Source organism: Pinus tabuliformis, chromosome 6 (assembly GCF_031772625.1).
Source record: "Pinus tabuliformis cultivar Carrire ecotype Pingquan chromosome 6, CPIR1, whole genome shotgun sequence".
Taxonomy (NCBI): domain Eukaryota; kingdom Viridiplantae; phylum Streptophyta; class Pinopsida; order Pinales; family Pinaceae; genus Pinus; species Pinus tabuliformis.
This window is the reverse complement of record NC_142292.1, coordinates 1,779,583,323-1,779,607,325: the sequence shown is the minus strand read 5'-3', so window position 1 is coordinate 1,779,607,325 and position 24,003 is coordinate 1,779,583,323.

The following is a 24,003-nucleotide window of genomic DNA, read 5'->3' as shown; positions in this document are numbered from 1 at the left end:
GAAAAGAGATGTAAAACTACTGAAATGGATGCCTGGACTATTGCAAAGGTAAAATACATGTGTTTAAGCTATTTCTAAAGAAAAATATGGAAAATTCATCTTTTTGTATTTTTGAGCAATTTTATGCAGAATTATTATGCATGTGTTTTAACCATTTTTGACTGTGCAGAGGTTTATTGGCGAAAGAAAATGGAGTGGGTGTTTGCAGGGGGTTAGGAAGGTGTGGAGAGGACCTAAGGGGTCCCTAGCACCCTTTTGGATATTTCCACTGCGCTCAAATCTCAAAAAATCGCTCGCGTTATCTTCTACAGGAGGCTGCAGGGGATCTACAGGAAATTCTACAGGGAGTTCTACAGGAACAGGCCGAAAGTGGTTTTTAGAGGATTGATGGTGGAAAAATAGTGGGGAAGTGGAAATGAATGATGGATAAGGATGTTAAGAGGTGTAGTACCTAGTAAATGAAGCTCAGGAGTGATGAAGATGGCTGGATTTGTTCAAGGATGAAGAAAGAAATGTTGCACAAAAATGTAGAAATTATGGCAAGTGGGGAAAGTGTGGCGAATGAAGGGAAGAAATCTTGAGTGAGGGACTGGAGCAGGTTTTATGATGGAGGAAGGGTAGTTAGGAATGTATTACAGGTGTTCTGCAAACTAGTTTCCAAAACTAATCCAAACAAAGACTAAAAAAATAGAGATCTATCTATTTTGACCTAATTTGCCCTTAAAAACCAGAAATATGATGAACAACAGTTTATAGATAGAAAATCATGCAAGAGAGCTATGGAAACTGAGCAAGAATAGATCTAAACATGGAAACACAATTTCTATCAACTTTTCCAACCCAAAATCTAACACTAGTAATTGCATTGGAAGGCAAAAATAGTGTTTTTGTGGTAGCAAGTGTACCTTGGTCTCAATTCATGATCCCAAGGAGGGAGAAATGAGATCAAGGACTGCTTGGTAGCCCTTTTGTGGATCTTTTTTGTTACCAAACTGTCAAATCAACCTGAAGCATGAACAACTATCTTAATCATCAAAACAACCTAAGTAATGAAGCAAGATTTTAACCTAAATAACAGAAATTATTCTATGAATGCAAGAAAAACACATAAAAGTACACAAAGGAGGTACTGGGCACTTGGGTTGGGCCCAAACCCAAGAGCTATAGCCCCCTAAGAAGGATTAGAGCTGGTGCAAAGCTGGATTCATCTTCATTGATCAAAAAATAATAGTTACATCCCAAAAACTGTCTACAAGAAGAAGCTCGAAAATGTGTTGATACAGGGCTGCACTAAAGTGTGAAAATAGACTAACAAAATGACTAAACTATCAAGGCTTGAAGCCTTCCTACTTATGCAAACGAGGACCCCCAACAGTCCTCCTTAATTTTAGAAGCTTGGCTACCCAAAACTGCAGTTAATCAGCCACTTCACTAGACCTGCTCAACTGCCCTTGAAATCATCTTTGGTGGGCTATAGAACTTCGAGATGATGGTGGAGAACTCGAGGAAGGGGTCATTTAGTGTAGTAGACACCCCTCTTACAAATCCTCAGCCTTGTTTCCTCATATTTGGCTGCCAATCTACTCATAAATGCCTGATCTTGGTCCAAAAATGTCCAAAAATCTGCAATAAGCACGTATTAGACCTTGTGGTAAAGTGACTATTCCCATTCACACAATTAACATAAATATATTCAAAAGCATGCATAAAACTATGGAGAATGGTGGATTAAATGAGAATAATAGGCAAAATGAGTCCATATAGTTACCCATTTCTGGGGCTCATCATCACCCCCTGCTGAATGTGTTGCTCATCCTTTGAGAAACTAATCCAGTTCATCATCTTTGATTGCTTTGACTGTCTCTCTGACATCCCAGGCCTCTGAGGTGATGTCCTCTTCCCTATCATGAAATCCTGCCTTTCTGTCTACCTCCTCCCATTGTCTTTGCTCCTATTTTTCCTTGACCCCTTCTAATATCCCTAGCAGTAGTGGAGGGCTGAACTTAAGGCCAATCCAATTGGCTTTCAAGTTCTACATTGATTGTTTGTATAAGGGTACTCTTCTCATAGCCTCCCTCATTCTGGATGGGGAGTGGTGTTCTCTTATTTTCAGACTATGGGACAAGGTGTTCCATCTCCTTGTGCAAGCATGAATGCAATTATCACCAAACAATCTTTTCATGTCCTCAAAGTGAGCAGTGGCCTGAGCTTGCCTTTCAACATAGTCAGGTACGATGTGAGGGTTGTCTGCAAGGTACCGATGGGAATGTATAAGGGTTGAGGGATCTTCTGGTTCTGCCCTGATCATAAGTGGCTCATTTAGTTCCCTGGCCATAATCTTCTGAATCTCTACTCCCCTCTTTTCCTCATGGCTTAACCAAGAAGCCATGGCCATAAGTTGCAGATCCCCTAATACAGTGTTTGGGATCCATAGATTCATGTTAGGAAGTGCCAAGTTATGTAAATAGAATTCTGCTAACTTGGCCTTATCTTTAGCCGAGCTATTGTCATACAATTACAAAAACTGATTATAATTCTGAAATGGAGTGGTGCCCCTTTGGGCCAATGTGTTAATTTGAAATTGCAACCATTGGTCTTTAAGGTATAATGCATAAGATTTAGCAGGTTTCCTACATTGTAAGGCTTCTATTGTCCAACTGGCCATGCAGGCCATTTGGGCTTCTTTTTCTTGCAACTGTTGTTTTAAAACTTGTATTTCTTTTGCTGCCTGAGATTCTTGTTCTTGCAGCAGTTTTGTTAGCATCTCCACATTGGCTTGTAGCTCTCCCTCTTTCCATTGTTTCTCGGTTGTTTCCTTGTCTGCTGGAGGTCCTTCTTGTTGTTGTTGCCCTCTCAAAATGAACAACCTATCTTCCTCGTGGACTTCCTATAGTTGCAACTGCTTTTTCAGCAGCTCATTCTCCTCTTGTAGTTGGGCTCTTTTGCAGCTTTCCGCATGCCTCACCATGGCCAATTCTCCCCTTAATTATTTTAACTTATCCTCCATGTGGCCTATGTCCTCAACTCCCTTAGATTTGGTGATTTGCATCCATGTGTGTGTTCTGATCCTCTCTTTCTCTAATTCGAAAAATAGTGGTACAACAAATTTTTGTGGGATAATTTTCCCACCCTCTAACAGATTGTAATATGAGCCCAAATCAGGATGAGGGGTAGGTTCAGGTATTTCTTAAGCCTTGCTCTCCCCCTGTCACTGTTTAGCTGCCTTCTCCTCCAATTTCTCAGTCTCTTTTAACTTGGCTAGAGTTTCCTGTAGGTATGTTTCAGCTTCTTGTAGAACTGCCTTTGAGTCCATCAACTTAATTCTCTCTTTCCATGTGGAGGTTTTTTGGGCTTCCTCTTTCATAGGTGATAGATATCCTGGAAGGAGACTCTTCCTTATTTTTAGTGGGTGAGTTCTCAATGACAATTGGTTCCTTGGATGGTGACTGAGGTTTACCCACTTTAATCCTTGTTCTTTTTCTGGCTTTAAAGTACATGGAGGTTCGCCTTTTTCTTTTTCCTTTTTGTTTTGTAGGTGTGCTTAATACATCAAGCACAACTGCTGCCTCCCTTTCCAACATTTCAGGGGATTTCTCTCTCTGTTGTTCTTTTTCTTCACTTCCGGTAGAAACCTTTATGCCCCCTATTTCTGCTTGTGTTCCTGATATCTCAGGGTGTGTCTCTTCTTTCTCTTGCTGGGTGCCTGCCTTAGCTATGGCAACCTTCTTTTGGGATTTCTTGGCCTTTTTCTTTCCAATTTTTGTCCTTTTCCCTTCTCTGTTTTTTCTATTTTCTCCTTTTCTATCTTAGTTTTTGCAGTCTTGTCAAATTCTTCTTTTCCTTCTGTTCTTCCTCTGTTTTTCCCTCTGCTTGAGTGTCTTGTGCTCCCTCATCAATGTTCTTCTCAATTTCTTTAGTTTTCTCCCCCTCATCACTGCTGGATGGGTTGATGTTCTCAGTCAAAGTTCTGCTGTTATCATCACTGGACATATTTCTGAAGATTTCCCAAGCTATGGGGACAGTATAGGTGTGTAAAGCATCTTCCACCAATAGTTTGATGAGTCCATGGTGGGTTAACTGATCTAGGACTCCTGCATTTAGTTTTGTACCACATTCAATTAAAGACTGAAGGAGGAAATATGGGATGCTCAGTTTCTTAGCTAGAGGCAAGTCCATCCCATACCTCAATTCATGTAGCAACCTGAAATGATAACCATAAATGATGCTAAACCTCCCTTCACATGTGATATACTTCATGATTTGATAATTGACTTCACTCCAGAGAGGAGGCAAGCTTGTCCTTCTGACCCCGTTTTTGTCTTCTACAGGATGCTCCTTAGGCAGAAAAAATGTTTTCTTAGCCACTTGTCCCAATGACTTCTCCTCTTTGCTCCAAGGGAGCCCCAATGGTAAACTGGTAATTCTACTAATGAAATCAGGGGTAAGTTCTAGGGTCAAACCCCTAAAACTAACTGTGGCATGTGTCTTCGAATGTGGTCTCAGGGACATCAAAAACTCTTCAGTCACCTCTTCATCATAACCCTGAATTCTGTCAAAGAAGGATATCCAATTTTCCTTGGTGAAAAGGTCCACCACCTCACGGTTCTCATACAATTTGCTAGAGTTTAAGGGTTATTTCCTCATGAATCCTCCTGGCATGGTGTTGAGTTTTTGTTTCAACCAGCAAAGAAAATGCTCAGGTGGGGCAAAAAATAGTTAATCACTGAAATAGAGGATAACTGAATTTGGTTTTTCTGAACCCAAGAAGGAATTTCTTGGGTGCTCCTCACAATATCAAATGGCAATAATTCCCCTGTTTGAAAACTGCTGTCACCTAGAATTTGACTCTTTTTTTTTTTTTTTTACAGAACAGAGCATAAGGACACAGGGTCTTTTCTCAGCACATAGATAGATATGTAAATTTGGGTTTTTTCACACACACAGGCTGGCCTCTACTACTGCATGTATCTTCCTTACATGAGAAATTGAAAAATGATGAGGAGACAATAAAAAAAAAAAACTGGGTAAACTCAGTGAAATATGCAGGCAGACTTTCACTTTTTTCTCATTGCACAGGCAGACTTTTACTCTGGTTCTTCAATTTAATGCCATGCTCAATTCACCACCTTACACAAACAACTCATGCACAAAGAAGCTTTCCTGAGCCTACCTCATTTTGAGCTTGAAATTCGATGAAAGTTTTGGGTTTTCTTTTTACAGAGATGATCTTTGCTTTTCCTATAGAACCCTTCCTATAGAAGTCACCCGACTCCTGTAGAATAAAACTGTGCTTCCTGTAGAGTCCGATAGGTGGGATACTTCAAAAAAAAAGGCTGAAATCTAGCGGAAGACAACTGGTTAGCTGCTTTGGAAGTGGTAGATGCGTACTTCAGTTGAGAACGTCGTGAGTGCAGAATGAACAAAGGGTGATGAATGTCTTAACTCAGCTGGGTTTTATCTGCGGGCATGATTCGTGGTGAGGTGATGAGGTGGCCAGACCGGACCGTTGATCCTACGTCATGGCCATAATGTTTCTGCATGCCATCTGACCGCCATCACCTCCCTTACTTTCATTATCCATCGCCACCACTACCAGTCCCGATTATTTCTTCGTGAATGGACATTCCACACATGTTGGTTGCGTATCTTATCAGCAATTTTGAATTTGACAGGGATTGTTTGGATTCCACAAGGACATGTAACTGACCGAGGGTGGCCAGTTAACTGGCCACCAACATGCAGCCTTGAAATATGATTCATGTAATCACAGAATAGGTTTAGGCACTTACCTGTGCAATCGCGGCCGTGTTATGCACATTTCGGATTCTGGAAGCCATTTCTTCATTGTTGTGGCTGCTTGCATTCTGCATGCTCGACCTCAGACTGTTGCTGATGTTTACACATTCAAACAGAGCTCATGCATGTTTCATAGGCTATACTTTGCTGTCCCTTGCTCTGTAGTATGTTTTTCAGGGGGATCAGCTGCTACAGGAATCCTGTAGGATTTCCTGTAGCTGCTTCTCCTCTTGAGATTCAAGCTAAAATGAGTAGGGCTACCACTACTGACGAGGGTCTTGGTTGACAAGGAATCTCAGATGGAGCGTATCAGGTATGGTGAGTAAAAACTGTTGTTTTGATTTGTCATTAAAATTTTGTTTGCAACATGAAAAACAGGATTTTTGTGTGTGACTGTGCAAAGACATAAAAATGAGTGTAATGGAGGTGTTCAGAGATGGAAAATGGTGACATATGGCAAGGGATGGAGGCAGGGAGGTTTATAGGCCCCATAGATAGGTTTCAAACCCTCGGGTACTCTTCTGAGATCGGTTTTGGCTTGTCTATAGTTTCTACAGGATCCTCCTGTAGAAGATACAGAGCTTCCTATAGGATGTGGAATTTCGGACCAAATGAGACCAAATCTTGGGAAAAAGGTAATGATGATGGAGGAATGGATTGTGAGGGATGCATGCATCCTGGTCATGTCCTCTGTCTTTGGCTTGTGCGATTCTCCCAAAACCTGTAATGACCTTCATGCAACCTGTAATTTATTCAACAAAAATTAGATTTATTTATTTATTTATTTATTGTCTAAGACAGCTGGGGCGCCTCCAGGAGGTTTTCACCCTCACTGTCTGCCCTGGGCGCCTCCAAGAGGTTTTCACCCAAGGATCTTTTATTCTTTTTTTTTTTCCTGTGTTTTTTCTATTTTTTTTCTTTTTTCTTTCTTTTTTTTTTTTTGTTTTTTTTTTTCTTCATGATGTAGGTAGAGTGGAGACAAGGACCTGCTCCATTACCAATGTTGATTTTCCAAGAGTCTCAATGAACTCCTGCTTGGAAAGGGGCTTCTTGTAGATTTTCAATCTATGCCCATTGATGAGCATGGGGATGGCTTCTTCATCAATGGTCTGAATAAGGACTGAACCATTGTCATTGCATGTTTCCACTATATATGGTCCCAGCCATCTTGTCCTCAAATTGCCCTTGAAATCCTTGTACCTTGAATCATATAACAACGCCTAATCCCCTCGCTGAAATTGCTTTTCTTTAAGGTGTCAGTCATGCCATATCTTTCTTTGAAGTTGGATTACCTCTGAGTGGAGAAGGGCCTACATTCTCTGTTCATCTAATCCATTCAGCTGAAGCAATCTTTCTTGTTGTGCATGGCTGAGATTTAGGTCCAGCTGAGCTGCCAACCTCAATGCGCTATATTCAAATTCTATGGACAACAAAGCCTTCTTCGCATACACCAGCTCATAGGGTGTGAAACCTATTGTAGTTTTCCAAGTAGTGTTATAGGCCCAGGTGGCCTCAACCAAGCGATTTGCCCAATATTTTCTGCTGCTGCTCACTACCTTAGTCAAAATCCCCTCCAAAGCTCTGTTAGTAACTTCCACCTGTCCATTTGCTTGCAGATGATAAGGGGTGGAAGTTCTATGCTTAATCTTGTGATGTGTGAGCAGGTCTTCAATCATGTTAGAGGTAAATTGACTTCCTTGATCTGTGACTAATTCTCTTGGGTAGCCAAACTTGTAGAAGATATTTTCCCTCAAAAACTCAGCTACTTTTTCTTCTATTGCTGCTTTGATTGCCTTTGTTTCTGCCCACTTTGTCAGGTAATCTGTGCACACAATGATATAGGACTTCTGTTTTGAAGGAGGGTTGATAGGACCCACAAAGTCCATGCCCCACTTCTCAAATGGCTCGAAAGTCACGTGAGGTTGCAAGGGCATCTCATCCTTTGGAGTAGGTTTCCCTGTCCTTTGACATCTGTCACATTGGCTGATGTATCTCCTGACACCTTGATGAAGAGTGGGCCAATAGTATCCCGCGTGTAGAATTTTGAAGGCGGTTCTCTTTGCTGCAAAGTGGCCTCCACAGTGCCCATCATGACAGGCTAGGAGGATGTCAAAAACTTCCTCCTCCCTGACACACCGCCTCAAAATCTAATCTGGGCCAAGTTTAGAAAGATTGCCCCCAATCCAAGTGAATGGGGCACTTTTTCTCACAATCTTGCTCTTCTCCTTTGAGGACAGGGATGGCGGAAACTGTGCTGAAACCAAATAATTTGCTATATCAACAAACCATGGAGAGAGTACTGAAATAGCAAACAGGTGTTCATCTGGCATTTGATCATCCACCATCCCTTCTTCACCTATAGGCAAATCTAGTCTAGACAGAAAATCAGCAACAACATTTTCCTTACTTGGCTTATCAACAATGGTAAAATCAAATTGCTGTTATAAAAGTAACCATCTAATGATACAAGTGTTTACATCAGGTTTGTTCATCAAGTACCTAATTGCAGCATGATCAGTATGCACAAATGTTTGATAACCAGTGATGTAGTGTCTGAACTTGTTTACAGAATGGACTACAGCCAGGAGCTCTTTCTCGATTACAGTATAGTTTAATTCTGCCTTGGACAGGTTTTTACTAATAAAATATATGGCATAGGGTAGCTTCTCCTCAACTTGTCCTAAGGCTGCTCCTATGGCTTTGTTCGAGGCATCTGTGTGAATGTGGAAAGGTAGGGCCCAGTTTGGACCTCTCAAGATTGGGGCAGTTATCAGCTTACCCTTCAAAGCATCCAGAGCCTCTTGACAGTTGTCAGTCCTTATGAACTCAACATATTTTCCCAAAAGACCAAACAATGGAGAGGCTAGCTTACTAAAATATTTAATGAATCTTCTATAGTATCCTGCTAAGCCTAGAAAAATTCGAACATCTCTTACCTTTTGAGGAGGTGGGACCCTTTGGATGATAGCAATCTTGTTGGGATCCACCTGTAAACCTTGCTAAGAAATTGTATGGCCTAGCACGATCGCTTCAGTCATTAGGAATTCACATTTATTAGGACTGAGGGACAAGTTCATCTCAATACACTTGGCTAATACTTTCCTCAGGTTAGTTAGAGCTTCTTGGAAGTTAGAACCATAAGGGGTAAAGTCATCCATATATATTTCCACTGAACCATGAACCATCTCAGCGAATATACTCAGTAATGCTCTCTAGAAAGTGGCAGGAGCATTGCATAACCCAAAGTGAAGGACCTGGTAGGCAAAGGTACCCCATGGACAAGTGAAAGTGGTCTTATCTTGGTCTTCCGGGCTGATTTGGATCTGCTTGTACCCGCTAAACCCATCTAGGAAGGAAAATAACTTCTTCCCTGCCAGGCCATCTAACACTTGATCTATGAAAGGAAAAGGGAAATGGTCCTTCTTGGTGGCTTTGTTAAGTTCTCGATAATCTACATAGATTCTCCACTTCCCATTTTTCTTGGGCACAAGAACCAAAGGAGAAACCCACTCACTGTCAGAGATGGGGTAGATGAATCCTGCATCCAGCAACTTTTGTAGTTCTTCTTTGACAATGTCCTTAAGTGTTAGGTCCCTATAATACTAGTGATTACCCCATTACTATTGCAGTTGTATCCCTTATTAATATTGTTGTGCCCCTATGGTCCCCATATTGTTATTACTGTGCCTCATAGAATCCCTCTATTGTTTTTTTTGTGCCTTTATATTATTATTGTTAGGTCGGCTGGGTTATGTTGTGACTCCTTAGACTCCTATATATAGAAAGGAGGTTTTGTCATTTGAATTATCAAAGAATCATTCATTTGTGTAATGTAAAGGAGGTTGCCCCCTCGAAGAGGCTGAATTCTAAGGAGTTGATCTATCTTTTCTATCTTTTTGTGAGTTGGTTTCATAACATTTGGTATCAGAGCTTTGGATTCTAGGGTTTTGCTGCTCCAAATAGGTCATTGTGGCATTTTCGCTAGAACCTTTTTTCTGCGATGTTTCAGAAGCTAAAAAAAACCCATTTGAGACGAGATCGCACTGAAGCTTGGGTCTGAATTTCAGAGTTTTTCGTGCCATATTTGCAGAGATATGATCTAAGGAAGTTGGTCTTTTTGCAGACTCCTGAATTACATTCCAAATAGGTGACTTGGGGAAATCGTCATAAATTTCTCTCTGAGCATCAGATTCAAATTTCGTAAGAAAGTATAGAAAGAGAATGGAATGTAGTTTCTTTTATATATTTTTCAGAGCCAAAGGTCGAAACAGGGACACGTGGCACGTCGTACACTTTCGCTCTACTGAACTAGTCTATAATCAGGTCACTGTGGGAGATTTGGCATAACTCTTCCTTGGAGAATCCAATTGGGATCAGACTGGTGGCATTGGAAAGAGGACACAGAGGGATACTACAGGTTGCAATGTCAGAACTGGATGATCTGAAATTACAGAGATACATCAGAGGCAATGTCAAGCTTCTACAAAGTGAAAAAAGGTGTGTAGAATTTTTTAAATTTTTGTTTAAGCTTGGTTTGAAAAATCATTTTGAAGAAATTCAAAGGGCATAGTAGAGAATTATTATCGGTAACTGATGCCCCAAGGAAAGAAAATGAAAACACCTAGTAAGCAACCTGAAAGCTCTAGCATGACTCATGAAGAAGAGGAAGAAATGCTACATGATATATCAAAATTACAAGACCAAGTGCAACAAATTTCACTGTCACAAAAGCTAACAGAAGCTAAGATAGATGGCATGGAATCTAAGATAAAGGGCATGGAAGCTAAGATGAATGGTGTGGAAGCTAAGATTGATGATTTGAAGATAGATTTGACAAATTTTCTACAAGAAATACTTACTAATGGTGAAAGGGTAGTAAAGGAAACTCATGATGCGAACAAAAGAAATGTTAATCATGATTTCATAGACTCTAATGTTGGATCAAAGACCCATCATATTCCAAAAATCGGTATGAGGAAGTTTGATGGCAAGGATCCCACAACATGGATATTACAGATGGAGCAATTTTTCGATCTCAATAATGTGCAAAACACACAAAAGGTACGTATTGCAACTTTATATTTGGAACCAAATCAGTTTGTATGGTATCAATGGCTTTGCTCTCGTAAACAAATTATCACTTGGGCAATTTTTATGGAAGAATTGACAGCACATTATGAGGATACAAAAAGCAACACTTTTTTTAGCCAATTGATAAGTCTCAAACAAAAGGGTTTAATAATGGAGCACATTGAGGAGTTCCAAAAATTGAACATAAGGGTAAAAAATATTCCAGAGGAGCATTGGATTGATGTGTTCATTGGGACTTTAAAGGATAATATCCAACATGATGTTCACCTTTGGGAACCTGATTCATTAGAGAAGGCATTCATGTTAGCAAGAAAAATGGAAAGCAAAATTATGGCAACCAGGAAGCATACCACTCACAACTATAAAGATGGAAGTATTGTTGCCCCTAATCTTCCACAACCTATAAGGTTGACACCACAAAAATTGGAATAAAAAAGAGTAAAAGGGCTTTGTTACAGTTGTGATAGCAAATACACTAAAGATCATAAGTGTGCTGAGAAGAAATCATTCTACATAGATTGTGAAGAGAAAGAAGAAGAGGAGCAAGAAAGGTCAAAAGAAGAGGATATACTCCAGGAACAAAGCCTAGATAAAGAAGAAATGAATCCGACCATATCTTGTAATGCATTGGCTGGAATTATCACTCCTCAAACCATCAAGATAGAAGGACAAATCAAGAAGAAAAGGGTAATAGTGTTGATTGATTCAGGAAGTACCCACAATTTTGTTCATTGTAAGGTAGCAAAAGAATTGAATTGCTTCCTATATCCAGCACAAGAGTGTCAAGTGATGGTTGCAAATGGAGGAACAATAAATTGCTCTGGAAAGTGCCATAATATCAAGCTATCCATGGGAGAATATGTATTGACTAGCCCAATGCTTTCCACTCCTATGGGAGGCGCTGATGTTGTACTGGGAGTCCAATGGCTACAATCCTTGGGTACAATAGCTTTTAATTTTCAAGAAGTTTTCATGAAATTTTATGCGGAAGGAAAGGAAGTTGAATTAAGGGGTATTGTAGGGAAACCGAGAAAGATAATTAGCTCTAACGGTATGACAAAGCTTCTAAAAAAGGAACAAAGAGGTGTAATTGCACAATTATGTTCGCTAGATGTTTCCACATCGAAATCATCTATTTCTCCAGATCTCCAAAAAGTCTTGGACAATCATTCCAAGGTATTTGAGACTCCCAAAGGTCTCCCACCTATTCGTGATCATGATCATGCTATTCATCTGATTCCTGGAAGTGTTCCTCCAAACATTAAGCCGTACAGATATCCCTATGCCCAAAAGAGTGAAATTGAATGTATGGTTGAAAAAATGCTAATGGCTAGTATAATTCAACCTAGTCAAAGTTCTTTCTTTGCTCCAGTAATATTGGTGCACAAGAAGGATGGATCATGGCACATGTGTCCAGATTATAGGGAGCTCAACAAGCTCACTATTAAAGATAAGTTTCTCATTCCTGTTATTGATGAATTACTGGATGAATTGCATGGATCAATTTACTTCACCAAGTTGGATCTTCGTTCAGGATATCATCAAATCAGAATCAAGACTAAAGACATTCTGAAAACAACATTTAGAACTCATGAGGGTCATTATGAATTTTTGGTCATGCCTTTTGGCCTTACTAATTCACCCTCTACATTTCAAGGTTTGATGAATTCCATTTTCAAACCCTTCCTTAGAAAATTTGTGTTAGTATTTTTTGATGATATACTAATCTATAGCAAGTCTTGGAAGGATCATGTTGAACATGTTGACATGGTGCTACAACTATTGGAGGAGAAACAATTATATGCAAAAGATCCAAATGTTTCTTTGGAGTACAAGAGGTGGAATATCTGGGTCATATTGTATCTCATGAAGGAGTTAAGGTAGACCCTAGCAAAATTAAAGCCATTAAGGAATGGAAAATCCCCACATCCATAAAGCATCTGCGAGGATTTCTCGGGTTGACAGGGTATTATCGCAAGTTTGTTAAGAATTATGGGAGAATAGCAACACCTCTAACAACATTATTGAACAAAGATGCATTTTCATGGACTCCAGAAGCAACAAAGGCCTTTGAACATCTTAAAGAGGCAATGTGCCAAGAACCGGTCTTAGCTACACCGGACTTCACAAAAACCTTTATTGTGGAATGTGATGCTTAAGGAAATGGAATTGGTGCTGTTTTAATGCAAGATGAAAGACCCATTGCTTTTGAAAGTCGTCCAATCAAGGGAAAGTTTTTACACAAAGCTATTTATGATAAGGAAATGTTGGCAATACTACATGCACTTAAGAAATGGAAACCCTACCTAATGGGAAGACACTTCAAGGTAAAAACGGATCATGATAGCCTTAAATACTTTTTAGAACAAAGATTATCCTCTGAAGAGCAACAAAAGTGGGTCACAAAGATGTTGGGTTATTACTTTGAAATCATCTACAAAAAAGGGAAGAAAAATGTGGTGGTAGATGCACTCTCAAGAAAGGATGAGGATGTGGAAGCATTGTTGTGCGCCATTTCTATTATCCAACCAATTGGATAAACGAAGCAAGGGAGGAATGGAAGAATGTTGAAGAAGTGTGGGCACTTATTCGAAAGTTACAACAAGATTCCAGTACATCTGATACATTTAGATGGCAAAATGATTCGTTATGGTACAAAGATCGCTTATACCTCTGTGAGAATTCCCAACTCAAGCAAAAGATTCTTATGGAATTGCACACTTCTCCCTTAGGAGGGCACTCAGGATTTTTAAAAACTTACCACAGGGTTAAGAAGGAATTTTTTTGGCATGGCTTTAAATCGGATATTCAAAAGTTTGTGGCGGAATGTTTGGTTTGCCAACAAAATAAAGTTGAAACAATTAAGACCCTGGGTCTATTACAACCTTTATCCATTCCAAACCAACGTTGGGAGGAGGTTTCAATGGATTTTATCATAGGTTTACCCAAGTCTGAGGGAAAGAGTGTCATCATGGTGGTAGTTGACAGACTTACCAAGTATGCACACTTTTGTGCATTATCACATCCATTTAAAGCTAGTACAGTTTCTACTACATTTATGGAAACAATTCAAAAGGTACATGGAAACCCAAAGATTATTGTAAGTGACAGGGATCCTATTTTCACTGGAAATTTTTGGACAGAATTATTTTCTTGTCTCGGTACTCAGTTAGCTCATAGCTCATCTTATCATCCTCAATCTGATGGGCAAACTGAGATAGTAAACAAATGTTTGGAAGGATATCTTCATTGCTTTGTATCTGGTAAAAAACACAATGGGTCAAATGGTTGCCTCTGGCTGAATGGTGGTATAACACTTCCTTCCATACAGCAACAAAAATGACCCCATTTATGGCACTTTATGGATATCAGCCACCATCCATCACATCATATTTAAGAGAAAATTCTAAGGTTCAAGCACTGGAACATCACATTGAGCATCAACAACAAGTCCTCCAACTCTTAAAGGATAACCTCGTGTTGGCACAAAATAGAATGAAACAACAGGCAGATCAACATCGCAGCGAAAGAAGTTTTGATGTAGGTGATTGGGTATTCCTACGGCTACAACCATATAAAAAAATGTCCCTCAAGAAAGCTAAGAAAGATAATAAATTATCACCAAAGTATTATGGTTCATACAAGGTGTTGCAAAAGATTGGTACTATGGCATACAAATTGGAGCTTCCTGCAGCTTCTCGAGTGCACCCAATTTTCCATGTTTCATGTTTAAAGAAGGTTATAGGTGACAAGCTCCCAGTTCAAACAATATTGCCGGAACTTGACGAAGAAGGAAAAATTATATTGTAACCGGAAGCAGTAACAGAAACAAGAACTTGACAGCTACGAAATCGATCAATTTAGGAGTATCTCATCAAGTGGAAGAACTTATCCGCTGAAGATTCCACATGGGAGGATGAGAATTTTATGCAGAAGCATCCAGAACTACTCAAGCGTTGAGGACAACACTTTTTTGAAGGAGAGGGGCATGTTAGGTCCCTATAATACTAGTGATTACCCCATTACTATTATAGTTGTATCCCTTATTAATATTGTTGTGCCGCTATGGTCCCCATATTGTTATTATTGTGCCCCAAAGAATCCCTCTATTGTTATTTTTGTGCCTTTATATTATTATTGTTAGGTCGGCTGGGTTATATTGTGACTCCTTAGACTCCTATATATAGAAAGGAGGTTTTGTCATTTGAATCATCAAAGAGTCATACATTTGTGTAATGTAAAGGAGGTTGCCCCCTCGAAGAGGTTGAATTCTAAGGTGTTGATCTATATTTTCTATCTTTTTGTGAGCTGGTTTCATAACATTAAGGGCCAGATTCATCCTCCTTTGAGGCTGCCTGACTGATTTACAATCCTCTTTAATGTAGATGTGATGGGTATAGACTGAAGGATGGACTCCTTTCATCTCCTTATAGCTCCAAGCAAAAGCATCCAAATGGTTGTTCAATAAGCTACACAACTCTTCCTCTTGAGAGGTGGATAGGGATGAGTTGATCTTCAAGGTTCTTTCAGGGCCAAATTCCACATTCTTAACTCGAAGAGAGGTTGGATCAGCCACACAGAGATCAACTAAAGCACTGGCTTGGGTTTCTTCCACCAACTCTTCTAATGGCAGCACACTGGGGGGTGGATTTTGAATCAAATTCTCAATAAGATCATCCTTGGTTTGAGGACCTCCCCTGGTGGCTTCCACTGTGCACAATGGGGCAAAGTAGACTTCACCTTCATCTTCCTCCCCCAACCAGAGAGGTAAGTCATGTTATAGCAGAGGTTGGGCAGGAGGATATAGGACTAGCTGTTTGGACATGTGCCCATTTTTTATGGTCATGCTCCTAGCTCGACAACTAATGTAAGCATCTGCAGTAGCTAACCAAGGCCTTCCCAAGATGAGGGGATACCCAGTGAGTTTTGCCTTTGACTGAAGGACCAATAAGTCAGCAGGGTACTCCCAAGAATCAATGGAGATCATGACATCTTCCACAATCCCCTCAGGAGTCACAGTGGAGCGATCTGCCAACTGCAATACTGTTGAGGTCTTTCTTAGGGAGCTCTGAAGGTTGAGTTTAAGCATAGTGTCCCCGGTCATGACGTTAATGGCAGCCCTTAGATCAATCAAAGTGTGGGGGATTATGGTGCCATTTATGTGAACATCGACTACAAGTCTCCCATGCTCCAGATATTTTGGACAGATTATCTGTCCCAACATCAGGTCAGACAGTTGTCCTATGACATTGATAGTTGGGGCATCTCTCTTGCGCCTGCCTGGGTGCCTGAAACACTTCTCTTTGATCAACTTATTGTATATTGGTACATCTTTTATGGCATGGAGAAGTGGTATTTTCACACATAACTGTTTAAGTTCTCTCAGAAGTTCAGTTTCTTCTAGGTTTGGTTGCGTGGTTCCAGTTAGTCTCTCAGGAAAGGGTGGAATGGCTTTGGGTTCACTTTCCTGTTTCTCTTCCTCATCCTCCTTAGGAGGAGGTTGGCTATCTAGGAGGACCTTCCCAGATCATAGGTTGATCTCCTGAATCTCCACAGCATAGGTAGGGCATGTGGTTTCTCTAGTATATACCTGTTGGGCCTGTCTGTTATTGGGGTTCAGGTTCGGTTGAGCAGGTATCTGGGGTTGTCTTGGAGGAGCAGGAGGTAATGGTTGTGGTTGAGCAGGTGGTGGAGGAAAAAGAGTGGGAGGAGAGTTGTATTAGGGCCTCCACCCCTGATGAGGTGCATTCCATTGAGGTTGTGGCTGAGTGTGAGAATGAAACGAGTGAGCAGCTAGTTGAGTATGGTATTGAGGAGGATATGACCAAGGAGGGGGTGTGGACCAGGAAGGATGAGTAGGGGGACCCCAAGAAGGCATGGAAGTGGCTTGATTGGGGTTGTAATAAGTCTGGGATGTCCCTTGCATTCCCTGCTGGTAAGGTCTGGGTCCATGTGGCCTCCTTTGGTTCATGAAGTAGAGTGGTTCAGTGGCTCCTTCAGCCCCTTGGTACATAGCTTTAAATTCGGGCAAGGAAGGGCACTGATTTGTAGGATGGTCTTCTTCACAGACAAAACACACTTCTACAGAGTGCAATGGACATTCGTTCCTAGGATGCTTTCTAGTGCACCTGGGACAAAAGATGGCCAAAGCCCTCTCGGCTTCCTCTTGCTTCTTTTGGATTCACAAGGTATCCATTTGCATGGCAATGGTCTATCTCATCTCGCTCTTGAAATCTTCCATCTGATTTACAAACTCATTTTTAAGGAATGAACTAGATAAGGGGGTACTGGCTAAGAGTTGGCTTCCCCTACCTCTCTTTTTGGCTGCCCTAGAATGGTTTCTAAATACGGTATTTATGTCATCATAAGGTAGCTGGTAGATGTCTCCCCCGACCAGCAAATGGAGGGTATCTAGAAGGTCTTCAGGGACTCCTCTGAGCAGAACCAACTTCAGAGACTCGGGGTCAAGTATGCACCTAGCCCTTTTATAACTGAGTTGAAACCTCTCTTCATAGTCTTCTGAAGATTCATCACTTCCCATGGTCATTCGAAATATTTCTTCTTTTGTATCCTTTGACCTACAGTAGTCCCGGTATTTGTTGTTAAAGGCTTGCTGCATTTGAGCCCAAGTTGTGATATTGTTTACAGGTAGCCCCATGAACCAGCAGAATGCTGCATCCTTGAGGGTAGAAGGAAAGAGTTTCAACCTTTGCTCGTCTTCTGCATAGTCATAAGTTCGACAAAGGACAACAAACTCAAACAAGAAGGTATCAGGGTCTTTAGTAATCAATCCATGGAAGTGAGGTGACGCACCTCTGGTGTACCAGTTATCGTGCCCACGGTAGACGCTAGGTAGCGATGTTTTTCATTTTTGTGTCCCCATTGGTCTCTCGGATGGGAAAGGTACCTTCTGCTCTCTCCCCATTTTCTCTACCGTTTCTATTTTCAGCCATGGTCTTAGGAGAAATGGTTTCTTTCTCTTCTTCTGTTATAGAATCTTCGTATATCTCTAAGGGTTCACCTATAGGTTTTTCAAGATCACTGCCACCAAAGAAGAGAGAAGGGTGACTCAGTGATGTGGTGGGGGTGTTGGGTAGGAATTTTTTTGAATTGTCTCTGTTCCTACGAGGCATGAAATGAAATCTGTTTTTTGGGGTGATTTTTGTTGTTTTTCTCTGCTTGTACCTGCAAAAATTGAAATAGATTGAACTACAACTATCTGAAATCTATCTTGCTGAAATGAAAATGCAAAATTGAAATTAAAGCAGGAAAGGTTGCTGAAATGAAATTGCAGAATTGAAATGAAAGCAAGAAATACTAATCTATGCTTGCTGAAATGAAATTGCCGAATTGAAATGAAAGCATGAAATGGTCTAATCTACTTTTGCTGAAATGAAATTGCAGAATTGAAATGAAAGCAGGAAATTTCTAATCTATGCTTGCTGAATTGAAATTGCAGATTTGAAAGGAAACAACTACTTTACTCTTGCTGAAATAAACTACTTAGTAGAATGTTTGCAGTGGAAAATAGAAGAAAAGCAGTAATCACAAAATACTTTGATGCTTCCCCGGCAACGATGCCAAAAATATGGTGAGCTCCAATATTGCAGCAATGATGCTACAACTCCTGGGACTCCCTATTTTACTTCTATCAACCCGATAGTTCGTAACAAACTTGGAAGCGACGGTGCTATATGCACAAGTACTAGCTCTTACTGCAGGTTGTCACTTGATCAATTGACACAAGTTCGCTAGGAGCTTAATCCAACTTCTATGAGTTCTTAGAAGAAGCTTTTAACTGTGATGGATTAAAGCTAACTCAAAAGAGGCTAGTCTACTTGCAGAAAGAAGATGAAAGCTGAAAGGAAGTGCAAACCCTAGCAAACCCTAGTTTTACCAACTAACCTTACTTGTGCAAGAAAAGAGATGTAGAACTACTGAAATGGATGCCATGGACTATTGTAGAGGTAAAATACATGTGTTTAAGCTATTTCTGAAGAAAAATATGGAAAAGTCATCTTTTTGTATTTTTGAGCAATTTTATGCAGAATTATTATGCATGTGTTTTAACCATTTTTGACTGTGCAAAGGTTTATTGGCGAAAGAAAATGGATTGGGTGTTTGCAGGGGGTTAAGAAGGTGTGGAGAGGACCTAAGGGGTCCCTAGCACCCTTCTGGAGATTTTCACCGTGCTTAGATCTCAAAAAGTCGCTCGCGTTATCTTCTATAGGAGGCTGCAGGGGATCTACAGGAAGTTCTACAAGAATAGGCCGAGAGTGGTTTTTAAGGGATTGATGGTGGAAAAATGATGGGGAAGTGGAAATGAAGGATGGATAAGGATGTTAAGAGGTGTAGGACCTGGTAAATGAAGCTCGGGAGTGATGAAGATGGTTGGATTTTTTTAAGGATGAAGAAAGTAATGTTTCACAAAAATGTAGAAATTAGGGCAAGTGGGGAAAGTGTGGCAAATGAAGAGAAGAAATCTTGAATGAGGGACTGGAGTAGGTTGTATGATGGAGGAAGGGTAGGTAGGAATGTATTACAGGTTTTATGCACAGTACTTTCCAAAACTGATCCAAACGAAGACTTAAAAAACAGAGATCTATCTATTTTGACCTAATCTGCCCTTAAAAACCAGAAATATGATGAACAACAGTTTATAGACAGAAAATCATGCAAGAGAGCTATGGAAACTGAGCAAGAACAGATCTAAACATGGAAACACAACTGATATCAACTTTTCCAACCCAAAATCTAACACTAGTAATTGCATTGGAAGGCAAAAACAATGTTTTTGTGGCAGCAAGTGTACCTTGGTCTCAATTCATGATCCCAAGGAGGGAGAAATGAGATCAAGGACTGCTTGGTAGCCTTTTTGTGGATCTTTTCTATTACCAAACTATCAAATCAACTTGAAGCATGAACAACTATCTTAATCATAAAAAACAACCTAAGTAATGAAGCAAGATTTTAACCTAAATAACAGAAATTATTCTATGAATGCAAGAAAAACACATAAAAGTACACAAAGGAGGTACTGGGCACTTGGGTTGGGCCCAACCCCAAGAGCTACAACCCCTTAAGAAATATCAGAGTTGGTGCAAAGCTGGATTCATCTTCATTGATCAAAAAATAATAGTTACATCCCAAAAACTGTCTATAAGAAGAAGCTCAAAAATGTGTTGATACAGGGCTGCACTAAAGTGCGAAAATAGACTAACAAAATGACTAAACTACCAAGGCATGAAGCCTTCCAACTTATGCAAACAAGGACCCCAAACAGTTCTCCTCAACTTTAAGAGCTTGGCTGCCCAAAACTGCAGTTAATCAGCCACTTCACTAGACCTGCTCTGCTGCCCCTTGAAATCATCTTTGGTGGGTTGTAGAACTCCGAGTTGATGGTGGAGAACTCGAGGAAGGGGTCATTTAGTGTAGTAGACACCCCTCCTACAAATCCTCAGCCTTGTTTCCTCGTATTTGGCTGCCAATCTACTCATAAATGCCTGATCTTGGTCCAAAAATGTCCAAAAATCTGCAATAAGCACATATTAGACCTTGTGGTAAAGTGAGTATTCCCATTCACACAATTAACATAAATATATTCAAAAGCATGCATAAAACTATGGAGAATGGTGGATTAAATGAGAATAATAGGCAAAATGAGCCCATATAGTTACCCATTTCCGGGGCTCATCAACAATGCATCTCATAGCAAAAATAAGTACATAAGAATATTGCATATACCTCCCATCCTGGGACCATCTGAAGAAGAGGATGTCAAACTACTGAAGTTGGCTGTACCATCAATCTCTCGGCATCGAATCTCATGGAAATGACTGCTCGCACATGAATGCTGACACCTGCACCCCACTTTGAAAAGTGGCCGAAAAATGAAATGATCAAATGGAAAATCTAAATGCACCATCAGATTTGTGGCGTCGAATAGTGCAAAATCGACTATCAAATTTCTGAATTCTGAGAAAGTGGAAATTTGGGGCTTAAGGAATATTTTAGATTCCCCTTAGATTCCTCAAAGTTTTCCCCCTTCGGGTCCTCTGAAAATCTGTTGCTCAGATCAAAATTCCAACTGCACCATCAGGTTCATGTCACTGAGAGGTGTACGATTGACATAAAGTTTGTCCAATTTGGACACTGCAAAAATTTCACCCTCCTAAGAGTTTCGCCCAATCATGGTTCCGTCTGTGTTATTCCCAGGTTCATGGTTCCACCCTGCAATAAAAATTAATTAAAAATATTCCTTGATCTGCGTGCGTGCCCTTAGCTCCTTCCTCTACTCGTGCAAATAAAAGTCAGGTTTTACAATAACATTTGAGGGTGGATATAACAAAGATTCTATTGTAGATGGATTGGTGACAAAGTTGAGTTATGAGGAGGAGGTCGGGTGGTCAAACCCCGACCCCTCCATATTAAAACTCAATTAGTTTTTGAAAAACCGCATTTAACATTTTTTTGGGGGTCGGGTCCACATTGGGCAGCCCGCCCCTTAACCTCCGCTACGGGTCCTGTTTCATTTTGGAAATGGCGCGGTTGGGGTGTATTAAATGGAGTGGGTGTTGTTTTTATAGATGAGTGCACATTAATGGAGTGCGGTTAATATTTGTTTGGCTCTATTATGGGGTCGCTCGATGGGGGCCGACCCACGTGGGCCAGGCAGGTTCAATCCCCATCAGCCCCGCATTAATATATGCATATATGGTATGTGGTTTGGGGGTGTGGGCCGGCGGGGTTGTGGCCAATTGGCCCATAAAAATTTTGATTTTTAATAGATGTAGGCCATTTGGGGGTGGCAGGTTTCGTGGCCCGCCACCCCAATAATATGTTTTTTTTGTTATTTAAAAAACAATTAGCCATTTTTGAAAATTCAAAAAATGACCGAAGGAGACAATTTAAACATGCCACAAATTTGCCTAGAATCTGGTCTAGGTTGGCCGGAATCCGGTGGCCATATTTTGTCCAAATTTCTACCTCCCTAAGCCTGCCCAGTCACCCAAGTCAACCTTAAACTTTGACTGGTCATAATATTTGCATACAGACTCGGTTTGATAAACCGTTCACACCACCGTGATCACGACAACGAGATCTTCAACATGAACCTGGTTTGAGCATAATCCAAACACTTTGATTTTTGGCCCTTCCTAAGTCCTCTTGGACTTTTGCATGTGTCTGGAGCCACCTAGATCAATCCTCCCCACTGAGGAGCTTTTGGTCCTCCAAACGCATGAAAAATAATCTGCAACTTCTTTGTACCTTGTCTGCATCACAAGTGTCCTGAAAAGGTCTCGCTTCCATCTCCTTCACCTTTGTTCTTCGGAGCCTTAAGTGATGAGCTGACACCTGCAACCTTTGCAACCTGTAGTACATTGTTTTTGAAAATTACATGCTTGACTTTCATGACCAACTAATGACCCAAGCATCCCATACTTGCCACGAGTTTATAACACATACTCGATGGTCAAGTTTACATCAAAATGGAAACAATACCCCAGCTACGAAACAAGGCCAACCTATCATTGTTGCTTCAACAAGTGATGGAAAACACATCATCACCACAACACATGATTTACAACAATAAGGCCAAACTCTATTTTTTCTTTGACAAGTGATGGAAACACGACAACACTTTCAGAGTGTAAAATGCAACACATAATAAGAGCAGACATCATTGTTTCTTAACAAGTGATGGAAAACACATCATCACTTTTACATTTTGAAATGCAACAAATGATCTACAAAATCATGACCATGACAAGCTAACATATCTAGAAACCATTTTTCACTTATCGCTTGTGAATGGGTCGCCTCATTGTGGTGGTTTTGCTTGTCGAACAATCGTTTCATTTGGTTCATGCACCAACACTTTCTCTTTAAGGCACTGCTCTAGATGGAGCCTCCAACAAGTGGCTCTTTGATGGCCACCTCTATTGCAATGACTGCAATACATATTCTTCCTCCAGATCTGCTTAACATCTTTCTCTACCAGCTGTTGAGAGGGTCTTTCATGCCTCTTCTTTGTTTATGCTACTATTCTTTTCCAACACTTAGAAAATGTATGGTTATGTAATCCACAAAAGGTACATGTTTTTCGATTCCATGGTTTACGTTCATCTTTAACAACATGATTCTAATAGAAATGAACATTCAAATATCGAGAGTGGTTATACCTTTCCTTGTTGTCTCTGGTGTAAGTATGGTGATGAGAGCTTGCCTCAGCTCTTTCCCTGCAATGGAAACTGCCATGGGATGATGGGGATGTTTTCCCATCATTCTCTTTCCTTGAAAGAATCTAACACCTTCGAGCATTCTCCCTCAGTGAATCTCAAGCCTGAAAATTGAGGCCTCTGCACAACCTCTAATGGTTGAGTTATGCCTTGGTTATTAATACCAAGTTCTTCTTCCTCTTTGTACCTTATCCTGGTAAGGAGCCCCATGTTTGTCCCTGTAATTGGGATCTCCAAATATCCAACATAAATCATACTATGTGAAGATGAAACCAAAAGGAAATCAACATATTTTACCTCCTCTGTCGATTTGGAAAAAACTGATGAGGGCTTCTCATCATCTGTTGTTGGTGGTTCGCTAACTGTCTCGGCGCATTCCCTAACTTCCTTTCTGACATACCCAAGTCTTGCCTGATGGGGTAATTCCTCTACTCTGATGGGGTTAACAATGCCTTTGTCATTAATGCCCAAGCCTTTCCCTTCATAACCCATTTTCTTCAATAGTTTGGAGCCAATTCCTGTGGTATGGTTTTCAAAAACAACGAAATCATCATTAGGACAAATACATGAATTTGGAGAATTACTTTTTTCCTCACATGGGTCACGGTGCAGCTTTTCCAAGGCCTCGTCCTTAGCTTGCAGTTGTTGTAGCAAACGTTGTTTCTCCTCTTTCTCATCTTGTAGAAGCATCTTCAATTCAACGTTCTCTATTTGAAGATTCTGGTTGTTGTACTTCGGTTCTTCCAGGGCCTCTCCCATGGCTCGCAACTGAAGCTACAATCGCTCCTTTTCCTCTGTCTCATTTTGTAGAGTTTCAGACATTATTTCTACTCTTTGGGAAATTTTGAGCATTGTCTAGTACATCACTTTTTCATCC